General features: G+C 48.9%; 1 protein-coding gene across 2 annotated transcripts in view; it reads right to left on the bottom strand.

The window, feature by feature from the left end:
- Window positions 1-5,703, bottom strand: part of ARID3A (AT-rich interaction domain 3A) — a 103,565-nt gene extending 97,862 nt beyond the window's left edge. The window contains exon 1 of one of the 2 annotated variants that reach the window (XM_065578400.1): window positions 5,679-5,703. The gene's annotated coding sequence lies outside the window, so the exon portion shown is untranslated. Of the gene's footprint in view, window positions 1-5,385; window positions 5,657-5,678 lie in introns of those variants that run through there. The other variant, XM_024105679.3, reaches the window with a different exon arrangement.
- Window positions 5,704-16,481: the final 10,778 nt, after the last annotated feature.

Genomic DNA, 16,481 nt, shown 5'->3' with positions numbered 1-16,481 from the left:
GTCTGCTCATTCCTCCGCCCTCTCCGTTTACAAGAAAAGGGTGGTGAGCTCCATTCATAGAGAGACAGATCACAACTGGAACACGAGTCATTACAGTAACCATGAGCTTGTAAGTCACACTTCTCTGGTGGTTGGCTCTCTTCTTTTGCTATGAGTTGCCAACTTTGATCAATGCACGGATCAAAAACCAGAGCAACTAGAAGTCTCTTTTGTACAATTAGCTTAATTTCACCCAACACCTTCTGGCAATACAAAGGATCTTGTAGTAAGAAGTTGCTCATTGAGGGACTGAGGGTGGGGGGGAAATCCATTGCCTTCTAATAAAGCTAAAGCAGAGGTGTACTGTATTCTTTGGGGGTGGGAAGGTATTTTGGAGGGCCTACATCAAGTGATCTCTTGTACGGGTTTCTACTATATTCCCGTGCAATTGTACCCTGGGCAAAATGAATTTCTAACCACGCTTATGAAAGCGGGCAAGGGGGCTTGGGAAGCCAGTGTGGAAATTTGTTCTTGTGGATTGGACAAACGTACCCAGTTAAAAACTGCTTTCCAAAGAGGCCCTCCCACCTATGCAATGGGTAGAGGCGCAGGTCTCGAGACAATTCACACACACACACTTTTCATCCCTGGCTGCGGTGCATCAAGTGAAAGGGGTGTTGCCATGGGCTACCTGCCGTTTGACCTCCATGGATCATTTTCTTAATGGAGATGGACGTAGCGTCAAAATAAATATTTTCTAAGTAAGGGGTTCCCTCCTGAACCCCCAGCCAGAACAGATCCATTTAGTGGATCTTGAAAGCCACATCAGAATGTAAGGGAGAAGGGGCCTTGAATTAAATGAGAGTCAGAGGCAAAGGCCTGGTGATATCTGTGGAAGCCAATTAAAACCACACCCTATGCAAGGCAGTGTTGTCTAGTGGATAGGGATTCCAGAGATTAGCCGCTGACCTACTGTGTGACTTTGGGTAAGCCACTTCCCCTCCCACCCGTTAGCCGTCATGTCCCTTTAGACTGCAAGTGCTTCAGAGACGATCTTATGACATGCCTGTACAGCACCTGACACACTGGGGCCTGGATCCCGGGCATTGCTGGACTCATTTTAAAAATAGTTTCAGAAGTCTGATGTGCTAGAAGCAAGCACGTTGGCACTTCAGCTGCTAACCCCACTGACTTCCCACGAGAGCAGGTGCTCAAAAGAAAAAAAAAAAATGGTGTCAGTTGAATTCAGCTAAAAATAAGCCATAACAGGCAGTTAGGGTTTTGCAAGTCGATGGACAGCTCTGTTGTGTCACGCTGCCTAGCCACATAGCACATGCACAGACACGGCGTAATGACCTGGAGTGGACAACTGGTTTCAGTTTACCTTGAATCCATTTAAGGAACAATCAGAAGATCAACAACGCTGGGGGGGGGGGGGGGAAGGGGAGGGGTTTTCTTGCAAGTATACTGCCGTGGTTTAAAAATTACATCAGGTGAGGAAAAAAAGAAATCAAAAGCCAGAACAAGGGGGGAAATCTGCCTTGATCTCCCTCTCATGGAGCAAGACACCCTGCATCAGGCCATGGGGAAAATGGGACGGCTGTCTGGTTTTAAAGAGACACTGCAGATCCTCCTTTAGCATAGACAGGTTGCTTTGCCTTTTTGTTTTTAAATGTATTTTTTTTGCCCACTGTGTCCGTTCCCCTCCCCTTTCGGTCTTCCCACACATTAAAGCAAGAGAAGCCATTTCCTCCCTCCCAGAATTTGTTTGTTGCTATGGCACGGTTGAGCGAGCCGCAGGAGAGAACAGAGAACTCCATCGATAGCCCACATTGATCACGTTGGTGAGTGTTAGAAAGTGGCTTTTGGTCTTGCCTGTACCGATGTCACCCGCCTGAGGTGTCCAAATACCTGAGAGTCAGGCCCGGCAAAAATCATGGGATTTACACCTACATAAGGGTTGGGGCCTTCTGATTTTTTTTAGCCTTTAGAATTCATGTTTTCAATCTTGTCGGTGCAACCATGAGGGCTAGAAACTTAAAAAAAAAAAAGAAAGAAATCTGAGATTCGCACATAGTCTCGGAGCTGAAGCTCTAAGAGAAAGAGCAACACATGCACACCCTGACACCAAACAAGGGAGTGTGGTGTTTGTCCTGTGTCTATTGTCATCATTGGCACCAGTGCAGAATACTACCATCCCGATGGTGTCAGAAATCAACCCACCCACACACCAGCGACAGGAGGCAGTGGGGAAGTAGCCCAGGGATCTCCAAAAAAATACAATTTGAACAATTAAAGCCATTTGTATTGTCGTGGTGCCTCAAGGCACAGTCATGGACCAGAAACCATGGAACGAATGGAAATGCAGAATGAAAGATGGCCCCAGGGCCTACTTAAATTGTAACCCCACCGTCTTGAATGGATATTATCCCCATTTCACAGATACAAAAACTGAGGCCCAGAGAGAAGTGACTTCCCTAGGATCACACAGCAAATGACTTGCAGTGACTCTTAGAGCCCTGCCCTAGCCACTAAACTGTATTCCCTTTCATTCCAAGTTCTGAAGGGTGCATGGACCGTCAGTTTATTCATTAGATACACACACAATTACAAAACGTTGGAAAGTATCCTTTTGAATGCTAAAAAGTTTTGTTGTTGTTGTTGAAGATACAAGGGGAAATAAATATCTGTCAGAACAGATTTTAAACAAGCTCCTTAGACCGCTAGCTTGTAGTTAAAATAATTTGAGTTCGGGGAAAACTGCACCCGCTCAACTTTTGGTGAAAGAAAAATTGCTACGAGTTGTAAGAACAGCCAAACCACAGAAGTTAGGAATATGAATCAAAGATGCTGGTATAACCTTAAATATAAACTATTTCTACTAGATCACAGCAACTTTTTAAATGGCACCTTGTCCCCCAGGGCCCCAAGCCACTTTACAAACTAAAATACAGAACGCATCATTACGTCTATCAGTGTAGGGCAGCCACCTCTGGAGCAGCTCGAAGCAGCTTTCTAACTACACACAGCAACTCTAAGCTACAGTCGAGGACAGGAAAAGACGACAAACACCATGGTCATTTGAATTGCTAGAGCCTCCAGGTCAGTAAGTTATTTATATTACAGTAACAACCAAGGGCCTTAATTGGGAATCAGGGCCTGGTTGTGCTAGGCACTGCCAAAACAAATCTTAAAGAGAATGTGCCTGTCAATAAATTCCATTTAATATTCCCACCAGCTGCCCTGATTAGAAGTTTGTGGTCTCATTAACAGGACGGACTAATATTAGCCACGAAGCAGCACGGTAACAACTCTGCAATCCTGACACACAATCGCTTTCCTGCGTCAGACCTCTGCCTCTCAAGAAGCAACCTCCAGCAAAGGTTTTGAGTTTGCAGAGGACAAGTCGAGACCAAGCACAGGACGGAGATGCGGTGGGGGGCGAGCATAAAGCTGGGGAGCAAAGGATTTGGCAGTTGCGGGATGTTGAAAGCGAGCCTGGCTTATTCCATGCTTGGTTCCAGACAGCGCGACTTGTTCTTCAGTTTCATGAACCCTAAATTCTCCCATTTCTTTTTGGATTGCGATATTGACCCCATTGTTTTAATAAGATGGATCTTAGTGAGGCAAACTGACAGGCGACGCAGGCGAACACTGGAGACGCCCGAGACTGCAGAAACCTGCGTTCTATTCCCAGATCTGTCACAGACCTGCTGCCTGACCTCAGACAAGTCTCAGCTTCCCCTCCAATACTGTCTTGTCCATTTAAATCAAGCTCTTCAGGGCAGGGATGGGTCCTCATTATATATACACACACAGACATACACAGCTCCTAGCACAATAGGTCTCTAGGTGCTACTGTAATAACTAATTAACAGCAATAAGTCATTTAGATTCTAGCAAGCACAGGGTTTTTAATTTTTTTTTGACAGACACCTGGCCTAAATGGAGATGGAGGGATGGGGAAAAAAGTTGTTACATGACAGGCTTAAATACGCTCCCTTACCACCCCCATTTTCATACAAGTCAGGCTGTCCCAAGCTTTTATATTTTGGAGGGTAGGTGGACATCAGACATCAGTCACGCCGCTTGAAAACCACACGCAACAATTTACACAACTGGAAATGGCGTGGAGGCAGAATAGAGACACACACATACACACACCAGCAATCAGGGAAGGGGGTTCCATTTAAAGAGCTAGGAGTAACAAAGGTTAAATTCAGACATAGCAAGAAACAAGGCAAACAAAAAGACTGATCTGAAAAGCCCAGAGTTTTGTAAACCAAAAAGAAAAAAATATATATATCTAAAGGCAATTCTAAGGGCTTCCTTAGAGAATTTCTAGCGGCAGCATTCGTATCCATCCCCCCTCGCTTTTTTCTCCCACCCCCAATATAGATTTGTATTTGCAAGTCAGCCCTGTAGAATCAATAGACCCTGAACCCCAACCATGTGAGCAATATGGGTGGTGGGGGGAAATAATCACACACTCGACGTGGTCAGTTTTACTGGGTTCTTTCTTTAAACTGCTAAATGAGGAGGGTTCCTCTAAAAACCAAATACACCGGGAGGGAAAGGGGGGGGGGGAAATCAGCCCAAGCAAAACTCAGGATTTGAATGGGGAATAGCCGGTGTGTGCCTGGAACTATCCAGGGCCTCTCTAGCTACCGGGGGACCGGAGGGGGAGGGTGTTTGAAGTGCTTTGCCATGCACGGAAAAAGGTCAGTGTCCAACTCTTGCGGCTGCTGCGAGAGAGGGGGAAAAAAAATGGAGCCTTTTGCAAAGACAAGCCCTTTACAAATAAACCAGGCGGAGAGTTTGCACGTAGCCCTCCCCGGGGGCATATCCCCTCTCCCCCGGGGAAAGGCTCCGCTGCTTTTAACAGCGTCTCTGCTTTGGGGTGGGGGAGAAGCCCTCCCCCCCCCCAAAAAAGGGGGTCCGATCTGCTATTTGCCAAGAGGATTTCCTCCCAGAAACAAACACAAAAATTTGATCTTTGAATTCCAGAGCCCCCCCCACACACACACACACACAAACAGGCTAGATTTCTTTGGAAGTTACACCTAATTTAAAGGGGGCAGAAAAAGGGGGTGGTATGTGTAGGGGGGGTTGTTGTCGGGTGATCATGCTAATAAAGGCTCGACATGGGGGAAGTCGATAAAAGTTGCAGCCAGGCTCAGCTGCAGGAAAGCCCCCCCTCCCCCGGGCGCCACCCCCCCCCCATTCATCCTGCAACTTTGTTTAGCGGGGACCCCACTCCGCGCCCCCGCTCCCCCTTGTGCTAATGCAAAAACTAAAAGCCAGCGCAAACCTTCCCCTCTTCCCAGCGATTGGGGTTTCAGCCGGCAGGCTGGCCCTATGGCTTTGAACCCACTTTGCAGGGCAGAAGAAAGGAGATTTGCTTACCCAGGGCTGGCTCTCTGCTGGGGAGCTTCGGGGCAGCCCGCGAGACCCCCGGCAGCTGGTCCACCTTGCTGCCGAGTAACTTGGACGCTCCTGGTTTCTTTTTCTTTTTTCGGTATCTCTCTTTTAATTGTGTTTGTTTTAATGCACCCCTATCTGGCCTGATTGGTAAATTTCTCATTTCAGGCAATGCAAGCCCTGGCCCCTTCCCCTCCCCCTTCTGCCTAAGGCGTGCTCATGGCTGGATGTAGACAAATCATTGGGTGACAAATAGCAATCAGATGCAAATTCCTAACCTCTGAATCAGAGACCTGCCATAAGAAGTGGGCTGCCCGGCCAGGGACCATCTCCCATTTCCCCAGCTGCTCCCGAAAACGCGCAGAGGTTAGGGGCGGCCCAGATGATGGGAGATTTAAAATCCCAGAAGCCCCTTTTGAGCCTCATGGCCATCCCATTACCTGGTAGTGGTGGTGGGTTTTTTTTATGATTTCTTATCTTTGCAGGCACGATCCTTGTTCTAAGTGGCTGGTGTCATTTTGGTGTAAGCGGTTGCACTGTAGATTATGTTATTTGTTTTTAATGACATCCTTGCAAAATGCAAAATGAAGAGTTTGACCCTGCAACCACCACTCAAGCCCCTTTAAAGGGGATGCGGAGGGGAGCTGTGTCCACGAATACTAGTTATTTGCCTAAACGTTTGCAGAATTAGGATTGTAAAACTCTGAAAGGCTGTTCAAACCCATGCAGCGCTCCACTGACTTCAGTGCAGGTCTATGCCTCAGTTTCCCCATCTGGAAAATGGGGGCGGAAAGATACAAAGTGCTTTGAGAGTCTTCTTTTGAGTAGTTTGAAGTTTGCCATAAAGATTATACCCCAAAGCAACAGAAATCATCCCCTAGACTCCTGACTCTGCATTTGTTTAGAAAATAAATACCTGTTTCTATTCTGGCCGATGGGGTTGGCCTTGCTGTCCACAGGCACAAACCTATATAGACGTGGCTCCTTTAAATAAAAAAAAAAAAAAAAGGGTTGACGCGTAACTGCCTTTAGGTTGGTGGTGTTGCACATTAGGAAGCGTCTCAAAAGAGCCCGGAAGGTAGAATTTAAAGGGGCACTGTCCATTTGATTTTTTGTTTTTGCAAATACTCAGAGCACGTGTGTAATACCTTTACTCGCAGGAGTAGTTCCATGTACTGCAATGGGGGGCTACTCAAATTACCCACCTGTGCTTAAATCTTTGCCGAATCAGACCCTAACTCTTTCTTTTTAAAATCTAGCTCTGGGCTGATCATTCTCTCAATAAAAAGCAACAGAGGGTCCTGTGGCACCTTTGAGACTAACAGAAGTATTGGGAGCATAAGCTTTCGTGGGTAAGAACCTCACTTCTTCAGATGCAATTCTCTCAATAGTATGTCCTGGATTCGATTACTTTTTGTGAAGTTTTTAGCGTCTTTGAAGATATTCACAAGGATGTTTCAGTAAAGGAAAAACTGAATAAATCTTAACGTTGACAGGAGGTCAGACCAGATGATCATCATGTTTCCCTTGATCTCCTCTACAATTCCTGCATCAAGCCTGTAATTTCTGTTTGAGCTCCAGACTCTCTTTGATTTGGTCTTTGGGCCCGCAAATGGTCCCACACAGCGGAATTGTTTCTGCTAGACTACCAGGAGTAAAGACTACTCTGGGAAGTCAAATCAGCAGTTGTGACTAGAAAACACTCAGGGAGCAGAGGGGAGGGCATAAAAAGGTGTCATTTTTTATAAGAAAATAACAATACACAGCACTTTTCCTTTGTGGCGCTCAAAGCACTTTACAAAGATCGGTCTCACTGTCTTCATTTCACAGGGAGGGAAACTGAGGCATGGAACGCTTACAGCCAAAAGCTCACAGGCGTGCCCACTATTTGGGGTGTCTAACTTCAGAAATAACAGACTATCATGAATCTGTGACTCTGGTACCCCCAGTTTTCAGAAGTGCAGAGAACTCACTACTCTAGTTGAATTCAGTACAAATGGTAGGTGCTCCGCACGAGTGAGAATCAGGCACAAAGTCTGCTGTGTGGCCCCCAAGAACTGGGTCACTCAACGTTTCTGCCTTGTGTTCACGAGGAAGAGAAGTGTGTTTTTAACACATCGGCTGACACATGGTAAAATCGTATTGAGGACAAGGCAGCTGTAGTTTTAACACGTGTTAGCTGGTCAGGTACCTTGACCCCAACATGTATTAACCAGCCAGCTCTCGGGGTTCCTGAGAGTTGACAACACTGGTTTAAGCATGTTCATTCAAGAGAAACTTTCACAGCAGTACTGTTGCATTTTGTACAGCTCCATGCACATTGCTGGCGCTAAACAAATAGTAAATCCTACTTATTTCCCAGCTGCAACCTCAATCACTAGAAGATCACGGTGTCCTCAGACTCCATATTATTGTTTGGATTCCCCTGAGGATGTTATCCTTGCAACTATTTAATTTCTTGCTGGAAATTAGTTTATTTCAAACAATCAAGTCAATACCAGGGGACTTGAATTTTATTTTTATAAACACAAGTTATTTCCTGCTATAAAATTGCAACACAGCAGTTTAATATTAGGTCAAGAAGGCTATGAAGATCAACCCAGAAAGGTTCAAATAGATGCTTTTGTTAGGGACACAAGCCTCTGTTAACACAACCCGGTGGTTGCAATTTTAATTACACAAAAAGTCAAGAAATTCAAAGTTATAGTGTACAGCTACCTTGATTGGCAAACTGACACATCTGAAGAAGTGAAATTTTTTACCCACGAAAGCTTATGCCCAAATAAATCTGTTAGTCTTTAAGGTGCCACCGGACTCCTTGTTGTTTTTGTGGATACAGACTAACACGGCTACCCCTGATACTATGCTTCACTTGACATTTACTGTGTGTGTGGAAAGTTAAGCGCACTCCATTGTCACAGGGCATATACAAATGAGTCAGCATGGTCTTATGGTTAGCGCTATGGAATGGGAGTCAGGACTCCTGTCTTCTTCAGAGCATTGGACTGGGACTCAGGACACCTGCATGCAGTCTGGGTTGTGCCACTTACCTGCTGGGCAGGTCACTTTCCTGCTCTGTGCCTCAGTTTCCCCATCTAGAAAATCTGACCCGTCAAGCGCTTTGAGATCTACGGGTGAAGAGGGCTATATAAGAGTTAGGGGTTATAGTTTTATGTTATGGCTTGTGATGTTAACGTTAGTACAGTATGTGCATGTCTCAGTTACAGCTGCCATGAGCATGCTAGATCTTTCTCAATCAGAACGGTGCATTAAGAACAATTATTTAACCTTACGTTTTGCTTCATTGTTGACAATAAAAACAAATTTACCAGTGCACAGGCAAGGAAAAGTGCATTTCCTAAACTAGGAAAGAATCCAGCAGGTCTTAATAATTAGCACTTAATACCCCCAAAGCTCACTATTACCCCAATCAGTCCTCATGGATACATTGCAGCACAGTCAAGTATTATCACACACCCCCATTTTACAGATGAGCAAATTGAGGCACACAGTGGGTAAGGCCAAAAGTTCCAGAACTGGATACTAATTTTAGGGACCCAAGCTAAGACATGCTGGGCCTGATTTTAAGAGGTGCGGGGCACCCAAAAGGCCCCTCAAAATCAGTCCCAGGGAGTGTCAAGTTGGGGACCCCAACCACTTTTGTAAAGTTGGGCCTAAGTGACTTGCAAAGCTGCAGACGGAAGGAGAAGCAGAGCTAGGAATCGAATGCAGCCGTTCCTGGCTCCCAGTCCAATGTTCTGACTACGCTGCCTCTCCTGCAAGCTTTCGTGCCCTGCTGCATAGCTGAGAATGCAGGACACAGGATGCACAAAACCAGAGGCAGTGGGGGCCCAACAGAGAGAGCGAAAGACCTTCTGCTCCCCATTGTAGGGGATTTAAGTTGCAGCAGGAGGCTAAAGGGGAGAAATGATGGGCTGGGTGCTGGGAGATCCTGCGGATGAAGATCCAGATGCAGCTAATCATCTGCACAGCTGCTGGTTAGGATGACCTGCCCTCCGTATACACTGAAACCAGGAGAGGAAAAAGCACCCTGGGTGTTTGCACTGAAATTTCCTAGTTCAGAACTTTATTACGAGCTTTCAGAGCTCACCCTGTAGTCCCCTTAGGATCTTCAAGAGGGCGTGGTGAGAAGATGGAACATTTCCTGTGATGCAATGGGTTGCTCACACCTGATGTGCCTATGAAGCGTCACCTGAATCCTAAATGTGAGCTGAGATGCAGCTAACTGCTCTAAGCCGCTCTCCGTTACCAGCTGCATCAGAAGAAGGGGGAAGGCTCTTGTTATGCCTTTGTCTAGATCCAATGTCTGAAAGCTGAAGTTGGTCAGATACCACTGGTCCCCCAAGTCTAGAATTCTCTCTGCCAGTGGCCAGTATCTAATGCTGTAGAGAGGGACATACGTGCAGTGACCTGGACAATTGTGCAATGCTGGACATGGATGGGGCAAATTCCTTCCTGACCCCTGCAGGCAAACTGCTTATGCCCTGAAGCATGACATTTGATGATTACCCTTATCATAGCATGCATAATTACTGGTGTGATTTTGGATCACTACATCACACACCCTTTCCTTCGGGTTCCTGCTGTGATGAGCAACGCAAGGATGGACGGCACAAAACTAAACAAAATCCTGATTTTCAAGTAAGGTTAACTTTGTAAGGCAGAAAAATATCACAATTTTGTCTCATTTCCTTGTACTCTCCTGCCTGTCTGTATCGCTTTGTTGTCTCTTGTCTTATAGTTAGATGTAAGCTCCTTGGGACAGTGCCTAGTGCAACGGGGTCTTGGTCCATGAACAGGACTCCTAGGCATTATGGTAATACAAAGAAATAACAACGATGCAGGGAAGGTTGTGTAGTGGCTAAAGGAGACGAGGAGGAGTCAGGATTCCTGGGTTCAATTCTCAGATATGGGAGGGAGTATGGTCTAGTAGTTAAAGCTAGAGGGGGGGGCAGGACTTCTAGAGCCAAATTAATTCCTGGTATACCCACCATGATCTGATTTTCTTGTCTTTGCCACATGACATTGGGCAAGTCAACTGATCTCTCTGGCCCAGATCCTCCAAGGTATTTAGGCTCCTAACGTCCACATCTGGGGCTCAGCATTTCGGGGGATAACACCCTATACAAGGGCCTGCGTGAGAAGGTAAACAAAGCACTATTCTGCAAATGGCGCTGAGCTCCTCAGATGAAAAGTGCCACAGAAATGCAAGTGGCTATTGGCAGGGGTGGCTCTAGCTTTTTTGCCGCCCCAAGCATGGCAGGCAGGAGGTCTGCCAGTCCCGTGGTTTCGGCGTACCCGCCGCCGAATTGCCGCCGAAGCCACGTAGGGTGACCAGACAGCAAGTGACTGGCGGACCTCCTGCAGGCATGCCACCGAAGGCTGCCTGACTGCCACCCTCGCAGGGACTGGCAGGGCGCCCCCCGCCCCGCAGCTTGCCGCCCCAGGCACGCGCTTGGAGCGCTGGTGCCTGGAGCCGCCGCTGGCTATCGGCAAACGTTTCACCCTCCACCCCCAGCAACTGGATTGGCAGGGCGGTTCAGAAACGACCCCATCGGGCCCAGCAGGGGCAGATCCCTGGTGCAGTTACTGGCTTTTTCTTCCACATGTGTCTGCTACCACAAATCCTGTTCCAGCTCTACACTCCAAAACCAGGTGTGTCTTTTCAGCGAGAGAGCTCCGATCCCATTAAAGACAAGGCTCCGTAGTTTTCACCTTGATATAGTCGGTCCAAGTCAACCCCAGGTGCGAGATGGATCAACCTTGACTAGCTACATCGAGGTAAAAACTACCTGTGCCTCGTCTCCACTAGGATTTTCCCGAGAGAGAACTAGCTAGACGTCAAATCCCACCTGTTTTTGCAGTGAAGACGCAGTGTGGACAAGCCAATAGCAGTTTTAACACGTGTTAGCAGTTCAATATAAACACCGGGCTGGTGTTTAATGGCTAATGCTTGTCAATGCCACAACTGCCTTGTCCACATGGATTTTACCATGGTAGTTTCCATGTATTAGCTCCCATGTGGTTTAACCCCTCCCACCCCATGCCTTTGTTCCTAACGTGGGTGCATCCCACGTCGGACAGAGCAAACCTTTGCAATGTGGAATGTGACTCCCTGGAAACATCTTATCTCTGTGCGGTGGGGTGAGCCTCTCCCCAAATGCAGCGTTCCTCATGATGCTAGATCAGAACTCGCATGGAAAAAAGAGAACATAAAACCAAACAAAGGCGTGCTGAGCTGGGGGACAGAACACAGCAATATGTTTGAAAATCAGGATCTCTCTGGCTGGGTCATCACTCGGCTTGTTTAGCCGAGGAAGCCAGCGGGACCTGGATTTGGTAGGTTGTTATTGAGAAAGGGCCGGATCAGCATTTTAAAATAACCTGTTTCAATATTACATGATTGTCCTTCATTATTTGTATTGCTGGAGCGCTCTGCAGCCCCGGTCGTGCACCGTGTCCCCGTTGTGTTAGGCGCTATACAGACACAGAACAAACTGTTCTACTGTAGAGGCCCCAACTGAGATCAGGTCCCCCACTGTGATAGAGAGATAGTAGGAAGCAGTCCCTGCCTGGAGAATTATTTGGATGGGAACGTGTCTGGAAATTACTTATTGGTGTCAGGAGGGTTTCTTAATAAAATATTAATACCCCAGTGTAGTCTGATGAATAGGATACTGGTATGGCAGTCAGGAGACCTGGCTTCTACTCTCAGCTCAGCCATCAGCGTAGGCTTCCCTTCTCTGTGCCTCGGTTTCCCCAATTGGGGCTCATGATACTTACCTTAGTAAAGTGCTGTGGGATCTAGGGATGAAATTTACTCGACATTGGGGTTTTTCCATAGTAACTGTCGTATTTGGAAGTGTCTCCTCTAATTTATCACCTCAACCACACAACCCTTATCCCCGCTGGCCGGACTGAACTGTTTGATTCCGAAGTGGGGAGAGCCCTGCTTGCTTTCCTCCTGGGAGCAGGCGTGCTGAAGTCAATCAACCTGTTTGTCTTGCTCCCTACCCTGCCTTAACCTGGTGCCTTCAGGTTTGGAACTTGAGGTCTTTCCCTCTGCGAAGCACACTGGGCAACGATTCTCCAGCAGACAGCGTCTCAGGCAGCAAAGTGAGTGCAAACAGCCACGGGACCAGAATGGTGCAACGGCTAAGTGGGAGTCCATTGCTCCGAGCTGTGTGCTGCTGTCAAGGCAATCTCCATTTCTGGATCCTGTCGAGTTAGGCACCTGGAGGCCACTGAATCAGCCTCTCTTGGCCGCTGGGGAACTGAATCGCACCAGCCCCAGATGGGCATGCAGGTTAAAGGCCCACAGGGAGCCAGTGTACGGAAAACAATCACCTGCATTCGAGGGAAGTGGAAAGAAAATGTCTCACTTTGGGGACGCTCCCTAAAGCAGATCAAGGCTTGTAGTAAACAAACCAGAGTGACTGTAACTATATCCTGCCTGCTAGGCGGAATAGTAGCCCTTAGGGCCTCTCGGGGAGGGTAGAATTACAAGCAAGGCTAGTGAGGGGAGTGGCTACTGGAAAGGGCTTCTGGGCAAATAAAGGAGCAGGAGGAACCAGGGTTGCTGTGGTTATCAGCTCCCATATTCATGATCATAGAGGTTGTGCCCAAAGCATATGCCTTGCAGAAGGGGGTTTACAGGGCCAAAGCGATTTCACGTCAAAACCAACTTCTCCTCCCCAGCAGGAGAGCTGAGCTTGGGCAAATCATAGAAAACTCTGCTCTCGGGTTCTTCACATCCCACTGGCTAAGGTGGGAAGCGTGTTATGAATCTCACAGTGGGGGCCATGGCCCCCAAAGGATCCTGGGTACAAGAACCGGATTCACTTGGGAGCAGGGGTGGCTGCTGCTTTCCCATCGCCTGCACAGGCCAGCAACGTAGTAAAAAATGCCGCAGAGCGCTCAGCGGCTCCCAATTCTGGGTGCTGAACACTTGGGAAAACCCACCTTTCCAAGGCTTTCGCGCCTCTACCAAGGAGCCTTTCAAGCTGAATTCACATGGGGACGGACCTGAGCCTGCGCACACACGCTGGCTGCCCCTTAAAAGGAGGCATCGGCCCGATCTAGGATGAAGCGGTGCATGACAAACACCCGGCAGGGCTGGTCTAGGTATATTTAATCCTGCTTCAGCCCCATAGTTCCCTATGCCTAGGGGCCTCTAACTAACCCAGATCTGACCTTCCATTGCCGCCTGCTCCGGTCCGTAGCCTGAGACTGCTCACATCCCGCCGGGGCGCCCCTGCGGAATAGGAGCAGGCACCTTCAATCCTCTGGGGAAAAGGTTTTCAGAACGGGAGTCAGGAGTCCTGGGTTCTATTCCCAGCCTGACGCACTATGCGACCTGGAGCAACTCACGTCCGCCGCTCTGTGCCTCAGTTTCCCTCTCTTTAAAACAGAGAATAATAATGCTTCTGCCGGCTTTATCACATGATGGCTGAAAAGTTCTAGATGGGCTAGACCCTACACTCATTGGAGTCAGTGGCAAAGCTCCCATTGACTTGAATGGGGCCTGTGATTGCAAATTAATATATTCTATTTCAGCCATAGCTTGTCCTCCATGTGCTGGCTTTCGTTCTGGTGGGGCCATTTCGCCATCTAGTGGCGTGAGAAGCAATGACCACAGAGGCCTGTTGGAGGCAGGTGAGTTGTGCATGTATCTCACAGAACTGGGATGCTGAAGAGGCCAGCAGTCCTGAAACACCAGGCAGCAGGGAGCTCAGATGTCTAGGCAAGGTGCAGGCACAGCATTAGGGTCGGCAAGGAGGCCAAGCATCTTCCAAGAAATACGTTTATAATTATCTTGTTATTTTTCTTGCAAAAATTACACATTGGAAGAGCAGGCTGAGGTAAAGGGAGCTGATGGTTTGTGGTCTTGCCAAAGCAAAGGTTTTTTTCCCCCCTCTAAACAGTAATGTTACAGATTTTTAAGCTGCAGGGGAGGTGCTTTTTAATGGCTGGAGCAGGGGATGGGGAGTTGGGACTCCTGGGTTCTGTTCCCCGCTCTGGGAGTGGAGTGAGGTTAGAGCAAAGGACTGAGAGTTAGGATACCTGGGGTCTGTTCTGGGGTGGGAGAGTAGCGTCTAGTGGTTAGAGCAGAGGACTGGGAATCAGGACAACTGGATTCTATGCCCAGCTCTAGTAGGGACTATTGGGAGTCACTGGCTGGATACAAACCCCTCAATGCCACGCCGTGCCAAAGCTGTAGGATGAATCAGAAACTCCTTTGTCCCCGGTCAGTCTTTGCTCTGAGTGCGTTCCCATCCCAGCACTCGCTGGGCCTAGCTGGAAAGCCAACGTAACGTTTGCCCCATTTGTCTTCACACAAAAGCCGGAGCAGGCACGAACATTTCAGTTCATTCATCCGTTCATTTCCCTCCACCGCCTCTTATTCCCTTTCCGCCTGGAACACTCAGAGACCCTCCCTCCAGCCCGAGAACACCACACACTAAAACCGATTGATGCGTTGGGGGGTGGGGGGAACGAAGATAGGGCAGGTGAAGTTTCAAGTGGCTTTGCCTTGCAGGTTAGATATTCAGAAAGGGAGACCCCCCCCCCGCCCCCTCCGTCCACAGATGCTGTCACAGCTGGGCTCACTTGTTCCATTGTCAAGGCGTCCAGGTGCAGGGTCGAATTTACAGACTTCACTATTGCTAGCAAGACTTTGTCTGTTCGGTACCGTCCAGTTAGGTGCCCATAAAAGCCAACGCTAGTCACTGGCTATCGAGGAGACCCCACAATCCCCCCTCTAGGATGATCAGCTACTTCACCCAGCAGGATGTACTTGAAAATGCACTGGGTTGGAACATTTCAGCATCGGGGGTCAAAGATGAGGTTTCTTTTCCCCTGTACCCCCCCCCCCCCGACAATGAAATCTTCCCCCACCAGGGCTGGTGGTCTCCCTGTCCCAGCTCCCCTTATTCTGCTCTGCTGTTGTTTCTCAACTCGGAGGTTATCAGGCCTCTCCCACCCTGGGGCTGACTGAGGAGTTCAGGCTTCGTGACCTACTTAGTCCTTGGTCTGGCTACATGAGGCTTCCAGCGAGGGGCCTAGTTTAGCGCTGCAGTTTCTGGGCACTGTGGTATAACTGCCTAGGCCTGGGTGTAGGGTGACCAGATAGCAAGTGTGAAAAATCGGGACGGGGGTGTGTGTGGGGGTAATAGGAGCCTATATAGGAAAAAGCCCCAAATATCGGGACTGTCCCTATAAAATCGGGACATCTGGTCACCCTACCTGGGTGTTTCAAAAGAGTAGGGGATCTGAGGGGCTCTGGCAGAGCCAGGGGGAACAAGATGCCCAACTTTCCCCCCAGACTCCTCCCCACCCTCATTCATAGCGGCTATGTGACCGTCCCCACTTACTTTGTGCATTTTTGGCATGTTTTTTGGACAGTCAGACTTGTTTTGGATGGGTTTTATGGCAAATCATCACCACTAGAGGGCGACCAACACCTGCCGTAGCCTGCTGCAGTCCAGTGCAGCTGGTGCATACAGGACACCGGCTGCAAGGACTGGACCCCATGGCTCCAAATCCAAAATCCAACCAAAGCTGGGGTCTGCTTGCAAACCGATGGGAACTCCAGCCTTCCAGACACGTCATCCCCAGCCAGCCTGCTTCTACCCTGGGCACGAGGGGAGTTCAAGCACCACTGCCTGGGGGAGCCCGTTGCCTCTCTCAAATTGTTGCCCTGAAGCAGGACAGTTGCAATGGGGGTTTGGCGGGCAGGCCCGCCGATGGGCGTGGTAGCGGTGGTGGCCGGGAGCCCCGGACCCTTTTAAATTGCCCAGGCAGGCCTCAGGGCCTGCTCTGCAGAAGCAGCGGGCTGGGGAAGTCCGTGGCTGCCCCACGCCGCCCCTGCAAGGAAACGCCTCCTCTCCGCCGCGGGCACCAGCGCCAGGCAGATAGGGCTGGGTGGGGCCCGGCGGATGGGACCGCGCTGTGCTCCCAAGCTTCAGGTGTTCTGCCCCCTAGGACTGTGCTGGGAGAGGGGATCCCCGTTCTGCGCTGGCTCGGCAGGGCGGGTGAGTGCGGCCAGGGGGCAGGGCATG

This window comes from Chrysemys picta, chromosome 25 (assembly GCF_011386835.1).
Source record: "Chrysemys picta bellii isolate R12L10 chromosome 25, ASM1138683v2, whole genome shotgun sequence".
Taxonomy (NCBI): domain Eukaryota; kingdom Metazoa; phylum Chordata; order Testudines; family Emydidae; genus Chrysemys; species Chrysemys picta.
This window is presented reverse-complemented; position numbering and strand designations above follow the sequence as displayed.